At 37.5% G+C, this 9809-nt stretch overlaps 1 long non-coding RNA gene across 1 annotated transcript; it reads left to right on the top strand.

Annotated features, from left to right (window-relative positions):
- The first annotated feature begins 882 nt into the window (after nucleotides 1-882).
- LOC124681874 lies at nucleotides 883-3154 on the top strand. The gene is made up of 3 exons (XR_006996070.1): nucleotides 883-1085; nucleotides 1308-1384; nucleotides 2023-3154. It is a non-coding gene; the product is annotated as an uncharacterized LOC124681874 (long non-coding RNA).
- Nucleotides 3155-9809: the final 6655 nt, after the last annotated feature.

Below are 9809 nucleotides of genomic sequence, written 5' to 3'. Positions count from 1 at the left end.
AAATGAACTTAGAGAAGAAGCTACATAAAAAGCTTTCTTCATGTATTTACCATAATGTTTCAATTCTAATATTGCAAGGTCAAAGTAGTATAGCTTTATAAGGGGGAAAACTTGGAATGTTTCTGTAAAATAGAGAATCTGTTATGCGATGATCATCAATAAAAGCCAAGGTCAGACCTTAGACAAGGTACATGTGTATTTACCAAAACCTGTATTTCCTTATAGGCAAGTACATGTCGCCACATCGAGAGTCACATCAACGGAGAGACTAAAAATACTTGTTGATGAAAACGGGTACCAGCTAGCCTAACTAGAAATACTCACGTGTAACAGTGTCCAGGCCATGGTTTCAGGTATGCTTACAAAATTATATACATGGTTGTAATATCAGCTATATGTGCATCGCAGATTCAGCTGCTTCAGAAATTAGCTGCTTATACAAATTGCAATGCTTAGATGTTTCTATTTTGCAGTAGTTACTCTCAATCTAACACAGCATTTGTTCTCCCTATGAGTTTTGTATGCATTTTGGACTCAGCTACTGGACAAACTACCCCCAGATACAAATTGTAACACAAGTCTTTTTTTTTGCAGTATTTAGCCTAGCGTTGAACAAATAAATTGCCCCAGCAATACCCAGCTATTACTATTTATGTCACAGTTTCATATCTACTCAAACACTTGGTTATGACATCAGATATATAGGTGTTCTATATTGAGTTATTTCACAGTACAGTTTTGTATACAAATTGTGACACTTAGTCTGCATTTTTGGTTTCTTTACTCTACATGAAACGGAGCAAGTTATCTACAATGAGGTATTAGCCTAACAAACTAATTGTATGATCTGTGCTCCTATTTCTCACGGTCCTGTCCTCTCATGGAAATACTGAATACCCATGCATTATTTGAACGTGTTAGTTTGCATAATTGGCTCCAGGGTATCAAGTTGAATCTGACTTGGCAGGTAATCAGCCATCTCACGCACGCTACCGCATACCAGTATTCTTGAATAAATTTGTGTTCTTTTCTAAACTGAGGATGGCAAGGTAGAGCTCCCGGTTTAGAATAAGGCCCGCATCCAGGTAAACCTCCTGGTTCCCATTCTCTTCACACTTTGCTTGAGGTACTAAAATCATGTGTGAGCATTGGATGATGGATTAGCATTATTGCCTGACTATGCCCCAAAAATTATTGGATAAGTGAAAACGTTATGTTAATTTCTATGATCTTACTGGGAATCATGGTTCTCTGTTTGTGTGCTTGGTTCTTGTCACTGAAGGGTTTTGACCACGCGGTCTCTGCAGCATTGCCGTTGTCGCCGGCGGCATACAACAGAAGCCCAGTCCCAAGCATCAGGACTCTAGAGTCAGTTCGACATAAGGTATTTTGTTACTATTTTGATATGTTTGAACATGATTTTGGTTGAAGGAGTAAAGTATTTTTGTTTCTCCAAAATACATACTTGTTGTATACAAAATGTTTGTTGTCCACACGTGCATATTTGTGCTACTACAGTCGGTAGCAAAATCTCAGCTATGTTATATCTACATTGCATAGTTTAAGATATTTCATATTGATATTAGTTATTTAGTTGCTACTATTTTCAAAGGTTGGCTGATGCTTTTGTCTATACAAGACAAATTGACTCGACTTTCAAATTCTTAGTATATGTACTCGAAACCAGCAGATATGATCTGGGAGATAGAAAAACAAGCGCTACCGTTAGAAACTTCTCTTGGATACACGTGCAGATGTAAATCCTGTGTATGATGCTCCAGTAAATCTAAAAACAGTTATTTGTAAAGTCTGTAAACAGATGGGGAAGGCTCAACTTAAAAATAATGTGAGATGTACACATCAATTCTTGCAGAATATTGTGTTCAAGAAATTTTGCGGCTATTTCTTTTTATGTATGCAACCTAATATTCACTACAATCTTTAACAAGTCTCTGTGTTTAACATGTGGTTTGAAATTTTAGTTTTCTTCTGTTTCTGATGAAATTATGGTTCTCTTCGTAGGTCATGATAACGTTATGATTTTAATTATATGGTTGACTTAAATCTTGAGAAGAACTTAAAGAATGTCAGAATGTTTTCTTCTTAAGGTACTCATCTCATCCTTCGCCTAACCTCCTATCAGAATGTCATTAGAAGAGATGTCACACATCTAGCTCACTGTCATATTATTCCGTAAACGAAATTCAGGTAAGCGCAGGCCGCAGAGGTCGACAAGGAACCAGTCTGCGGCCTTGGCCATTCATTGGGGTTCGCCAGGAGGCACGCCGGTGCAAGACGAGGCGGCTGAGCCGTCAGTGGCGTTGTAGCCGTTTTCCTTATCTCCTGCGGCCATCCCTCGCTCCCCCAAGCTCCACTTCCTACATCCTCTGCGCCTGCGTCACTCCCTTGCATTCAAAGGCTCGCAAGCCCCACATCTGCTGGATGGCACCAGCACCAATGATGCGATGATCTGGCTGCCTGCCGCCACCACTCATCTGCCTCTACTTTGCCCGTGATCAGGTAGTCCATGGAAGGGAATTGTTTTCTTGACTTCACTTGTTTAGCTTTGATGCTTGGTTCAGAAAAAATAGGGCTTCATTGCGGGAAACAGGGGAACTTTAGTTTCGTTGATATTTTGATATATGTGTGCTAACTAACATCCTCTTTTTGAGTAATTCTTGTTTGATTAGAATTCTATAATAGAACTCTGTACGATTTTTACTTCTTCTTGACGGTTTTTTTACAAAATCACATTTACGGACTGACGTGGTGTGAAGTTGAGCACCTTACGTCCCTGAAATCATGGAAAGGAAAATCAACAACACCAATCAAGTGCATCCACGGCAGTCTATAGCATTGGTCCGTAACAAAAAAAAATCTTTAGGTCCAGGATTACCGAAGCTAAGCCCTCGACAACGCCAATGCTTCTCTTTATGTACTCTGTATCACAGTTCTGCTGTTCATGATGGTGCTGCCTTCATGATTTGCCTGTTCGTAATTTCCTGTGTTTTAACCTACCGACTTCGTTTTGTAAAACATAAAAGAATTGTTTACATTTTTCTCACCTGATTTTTATCGTAGCTATATAAGCTATAAATCGGTATGGATTCCATGGGAACGTGCACCAAGGCATCACTACCCCATGTTTGTCACTTTTCTAAGCACATCTAAATCGGTATGGATTCAGACGTACTAGATTTAGATGTGCGCCTTGGCGCACGATCCCGTGAAACTCGTATCAATACATACTTTGTACAGCAATGCTAAAATTAGGTGAAAATGATAATCTGATTATTATGTTTCAGAAAACGAAATCAATATGATGATCTTATGATAAATCACACGAAGTTATAAACGTATGAAATATTTATATACACCAGGAAAACAGAGAAATATATCATAGTAGCAAATACTTGATGGTTGTGTCAAGAGCAATAGAAGAAAGGAACAACAATAGAAACATCTACATAAGCTGGGCTATCTACAAAAAAATGTTGGTAAAATCGAGCTAATAAAATCCGCAAGAGCAACGCCATCACAATAATCCCCTGTCCGATTTAGTATTTCCATCTACTTCAGATATATCATTTTAGCTAGTGAATGTATACCTGAAATACTAACCATGCGCATTGTTAGCCAAAAGGACAGATAAACATATTTTTCCACTGTCAAGAAAATCAAGAGGTTAAGCAGTAAGTCCTACACCCTTCCTCAGTTCGGCTACTCCTTTCCCAACCGTTTTTTTTTGTAACTTCTCATAATTAATCTCAAGAATGTCCCCCAACTTGAAGATGGCAGATTCTAAGACTGGCTGAATCTCCACAAAAGAAGATCAGAAAATAAAGTTAGATCAGAATCTTTATACATGGCTGGCTCAATTCCATTTATCAGTGCAAGTAACCTAGAATAACCATTTCGGTCTCAGGATAAACACCACAAAATGCAAGTAGATCACAATCTTGATTCAAAGATGAATCTTGACTTGGATTATAAGAAACAAATAGCTGTAACAACTCACCTAGAGTCTAGGACGATGACAACCATGAAGAGAGGGATCCTGAGTGGTCAGAGCGAGGGATCACACGATGTTGCCTCTTCTCAAATTCTATATGTCAGCTGATGCCTACAAGTAGAGAATTGTATGCCCCGAAATCAAGTAATTATAAGAAATAGAGGCTTCACTTAGAATGCTGTAAAATTAGTGTATCCACCGCTATTTTGTTCAACTTAGAGCTACAGACGGGAGGCCACACTAATTTTACTTCCATTCCCAGTATCCCAAAGAGAAAATATTACCTCTTGACATACTTGAGCAACAACATGTATTGTCAAGGAGAAGAAGTGGTTTAGTATCAGGAGCGCCTCCTGAGATGATCATATGTTGCCTTTTATGCCTCCTAATGACACTATCATATGAATAAATACGTTTTGAAACAACAATAATAAATAAACTGTATAACCAATTAATTATTCAGATCACACCCCTGTCCTTTTTGATGCGTGGCTCTTTCTAAATTACAGTCAAGTCAGCTAAACAGTCCCATGTAAATATTTGTTAATAAATTCAGAGATGGCATTGGACACATAATGGGCAAATCACCCTGTCCACGATGGCATTCCCACGGAAAGAACAAATCAAGCCATACTCTATTGCTACCACAGGTCTAAGTCTTTCACTTGCCCAACCATGGAGATTTGGGACATAGCCTAGTAAAAATAAATCATTTATTCTCCAGTTCAGTGTAGTTATACAATTTTGTGAGATGGTTACACCTTTTTGTTAGTTCTAGAGTGACAAAATAGGATGACTTACAACGTAGTAGAACAAGTGATAGCATTAGCATGTATATAACATTTTTCTGCTGATTATTATACCATTGACCAAATAAAGTCTCACTTAATAAATTTTTCCACGGTAATCATTGTCGGAAAATAAGGCCTTTTCTGTCGAAGTTTTACCTTGTCACTGGATGACAGAGTTTCAGCCTCGTCAGTCTCATACTGAAGATATCTTGCAGAAATCCATTGTCCTGTAAAGAAAATAAAGCCGGACTTTATAACATGCACATGTAAGCTAGCACGGTGGAGTACTTCCTCTAGCTGAACCTACTGGAAACTTCACGCAGTAAGAATGAGATGGAAAATAACGCTGTGAAGCAAGCACGAGCAAACTATCCAGATCCCTCACATACAAAATGTTGCGCATACACAGATCAAGCTATATTCAAATGATCTTATATATGTTAAAAAGTATAGCAAAACAATTTATGTACTCAAAAGAATTAACTGTAAAATTTATTTCTCAAAGTATATGATACGAAAATATGGATTATAAACTGATAAAAAACATCAAGTTATCGGACTGGAACTCGTCAACCAGTCAAACATAAATTGTACTATATTCTAACAAAACATACCATTGTAACAATGCAGATTTATCATTGATTAAGATTAATTAAAAAATGGGTGACATGTGCCTCAATTATGCATTATTATAAGAGATGAAAAGTGATGAAGCAAACGTACTCTGTTAAATTATGTTAGTTTATCAAAGCAGCTCAAGTGATTGACTCAAGAGATGTTTGTTCCTGGAATATGCTTACCATATATATTGTATATAAAACAAATGTTGAAGATCATCGGCTATGGTTTCTGTCATGAATCACACTCCTAACCGCTCCAAGAGCAATTTACACTGAATACAAATAACACTGGCCCGGGAAGCAAAGAAACATTATTGTCTTTGAAAAGATACTCGGATTCAGTTATGAGCTATAAAATCAATGACATCTAACACATGATGCTTTCATTGTCTAAAGCTACAAGTAAATAAATACCTATTCTGTGCTAAAGGTTCACCTAAAACAAAAGACGATGAACCACACCAACTTTATTCTGTTATTCAATTTTGAAAGCTATTGAAAATTTGGCATCGGTAGAGAGAATAAGAAAGGTGAATGGATACCTTTGGTCCACATACACGGAGGACATACATAATGTTTCTCTTTGTGATTATGCATGTTACAAACACATTAATATATGCATATTGGATTGGCGCCAGCATGCCCTCGCCACGGACCAACTCTCCAACAACAGGTGGATAACGGAGCAGACTGAGGACCAACTCCACGACTACAGATGGTTTATACGTCTATTCCTGAAATGCTACTGATAGGGTTACTTTACCTGAGTGTGGCCTCAAACAAGTCCTTTCTTCGGATAATATTATTCTGAAGACGCCTACTGCCACCACTTGCAGAGACTCCCAGTTGGTCATAGTCTCTGAGTGACACGGAGAATATCACCACCGGTACATCCCCAGATATTTCCACCATTTGCAGCCCTCATTCATGCCCTTGGCCTATACTCTAATTAGCTGATATCTGAGTAGCTTTCTAGGATAAAAAAACCGCAGATATCCAAAGGAGAAATTAGTTCAAAGAAGAGAGCCAAGCATTTGAAATTTTCACAAAAAATTGTTTGCAAGTTTGAGTAAAATTTGCAGGAGTATATGCTTAGAAGTATTCAAAGGAAAATGAGCTTCGCGTGTACCATATAAACACGGTTTAATAATAAATAAAATCAATCTTGTACTAAAATGAATCAAGCACGTGTCAGCTCAAATGCAAGGAAAATAGGGAAAATATCGGTCGGTTTGATATCTCCTTCCATCTGATGTTTATGGTTTTTACCTAATACAACCAGTGCCAAAAAATAAAATAACCAAAATCAAAGTAGAGGAATTAATACAAAAGAATCATGCCTACCTACATGTTACTTCTTCTCAACCTCCTACAAAATCCAAAACAATAAATCTAATATACCAATCTAATAATAAGATTTTCACTGGACGGAGGACAAAGTAAAAGCATAGATGAATCAAAGGTACATAGGTAAAGGATAAACACATGGTGGTATGTAGGAAATTGATGATGGTTAATTTGACTGAAGTTGATGATCGCTTTGTTTGGAAGTTAACATCAAATGGTTTGTTTACAGTAAAGTCAATGTATGAGGATCTCATGTGTGATCACACCCCTTTTTTGCGGAAGTACTTATGGAAGGTTAAAATTCCACTTAAGATTAAGATTTTCATGTGGTTTTTTAGTAATAAGGTTTTATTAACTAAGGATAATTTAGTTAAACGGCATTGGAATGGGTGTACAAAATGTGTTTTTTGTGGGGAACAGGAAACAATTCAACACCTTTTTTATTGAATGTCCTTTAGCTAAGTTATTATGGCGAACGATTAATTTCACTTTCGATCTTCCACCTCCGACCAATATTACCAATATGTTTGGTAATTGGTTAAATGGAGTAGATAGACAATCTAAGGCTTTTATCCGGATAGGGGTTTCTGCTTTATGTTGGTCTATTTGGAGGATTAGAAATGATATAATCTTTAATAAAAAATCTTCCTTTCATTTCTTGCAGGTTATCCATATGGTGTCCCATTGGGTCCAGCTTTGGGCTCTACTCTCACCGGAGGGGCAGCGGGATGCTATGGCTACTGGTTGCACACGGCTCCTGATGGTTGCTCAGGATATCTTGTGCCAGGCTGGTTGGCGACATACTAGAAGGCTATGTTAATGTGTAGTCATAGTATGGGTACTTTTCGATGGTTGATTTTTGTATCAATCCTCGGTGATGCGTGAGTTGTAAACTATACTATTTGGATCTTTTTCATAATAAAAAGCCGTGTGCATCGTCATGATGCAGAAGCCGGGGTATACCCCCATTTCGAAAAAAAAACATGGTGGTATGGGCAAAAAAGGCAGATACCCCTGACGAAAAACAATCAGCAGCAACGACCCTCTGAAAAGAGCAAAACTGAAGCGGATATGGATAATTCCATGTTTCAACTGGCAGTATGACCATGAGAAGCTCTGAGCGAAGAAATCGACCAAACTATCCAGATCCCTCACATACAAAATATTGCACATGCACAGATCAAGGTATATTCAAATGATCTTATATATGCTAAAAAAAAGTATGGCAATCTAAGCATACATAGATTTAGATGTGCGCCTTGGCGCACGATCCCGTGGAGTTCGCACCAATCTAAGCATAAATGGTAATACATTTCATTGGATTTGAAAAGCAAAGCTAGTAGAACTAAGCTATACTTAAACACATGTAACCAGAACGGGGAATAATAAACTAATACTCCCTCTGATTCATAATAAATATCGTAAAATTATTGCACATAGCACTGGTAATAAGAGCGGAACAAACGAGTAGTAAATCAGAAATATATACACAGATCTTTTTTCTGAGGAAGCACACCACATGATGAAAGAAACTACAGAACTAACCAACTGATAGCAGCATGAAGCAAAAGCACTCCCATACAACCATTGCACCAGACGCATGATTCATATGTTCAATACCACAGCAAAAGGGCATAATCCTCATATCCCACGATACGCAGATAAGAGGAAGCAAACAACTATCAGTGGTTTGTGTCACCTGGAAGCAACGCTCCTGAAAAGTAAATCCGGCAGCAATCAACGCTCAGTCGCAACTTACATCAATCATATGGTAGACGCTCAACAACATTTTGACACCTAAGCCACAAAGGTAGACTGAGATGCAACATATCAATCAATAGAAGACACTGTTCTACCATGGAGGCCAAATAAATCATAGTCAACACCATTTTTTCATCTGTCAATATCATGGGTCATATTCAAATGGTATTTGGATGGGAGTGGTGTTTTGGAACATGGGAGCATATGCTCCCTATATTTTGAAATGCATGTTACATGTATTTTAAATTTCAAAAAAATTGAAACAAAAAATCCGCACGTACATCTTCACGTGCTACGTGCTCACAAAGTCGTTTCATAAAAAATGAACTTATCATGTGACGTGTGTAAAAAAGACAAAATTCAGTGCTGAAAACAATGCCTTTCACAGGATAAGTTTTCTCTTTTTTACGTAGGCCACAAAAATATTATTTTTTCATGAAACTTGACGCATACACATATATTATGGAGATGTACATGTAGAATTTTTTGTCAAAATTTTTCCACACTTCGAAATATGTTTTGTTGGTAGAGGGAGCATACGCACCCGGGAGCCGAATTGAATTTCTGTATTTGGATTGTTTATGTTGCCTAACTAAGTCACAGGTGCAGGAGTTCTCTGTAATTTCTGTATGGCATTTTTCAACATGCTTGTATGGCCGTTTGTATTTAAAGAACAGTCCATGGTGCAGTATTATAAATAGAATTGTTCATCTTAATCTATAGTTATCGGTGCCACAATATTTACGATTAAGGCATTTTTGGATGCTGAGGATGTCCTCAACTGAAATGATCATACTACGTAGGAAAACCAAGCGATTAGCAGTATAGTTTTCATGTTGCAGTAATAAAGATGCTCTTTACATTTATATAGCAAATGGCTGTAATTGTTAAGATGCACAAGAAATCTAAACAATCTTCTTTCCACATGCACATACGCAAACACTATTTTGCTGGTATTTGATCGTTGTCATTAAGGTCTAGAAAGGAACATCCAACTAAATTTACATACCATACAAATAATGCAGTAGAAATGTACTACTGTACCGAGTCTTGTCCGCCACTTTCAGATGCTATCAAAGCAACTCATAACATGAGAATGGTTGAGAAAGAAGTATAGATAACCCCCACAACTTTCTGAAAAGGAACAGAGAAGTATAGATAGCCGCCACTTTATGACTGTTGATATGTTTGTGTACAAAGTTCTTGCAAAATATAACACACTATATGATCGATGTGAGAAGCACCATTTAATACAAACCCGAGATAAAAAAAAAGAAC

This window comes from Lolium rigidum, unplaced genomic scaffold (assembly GCF_022539505.1).
Source record: "Lolium rigidum isolate FL_2022 unplaced genomic scaffold, APGP_CSIRO_Lrig_0.1 contig_58132_1, whole genome shotgun sequence".
Lineage (NCBI taxonomy): Eukaryota > Viridiplantae > Streptophyta > Magnoliopsida > Poales > Poaceae > Lolium > Lolium rigidum.
The sequence above is the reverse complement of the archived record's forward strand: the minus strand, read 5'-3'. Positions and strand labels throughout refer to the sequence as shown.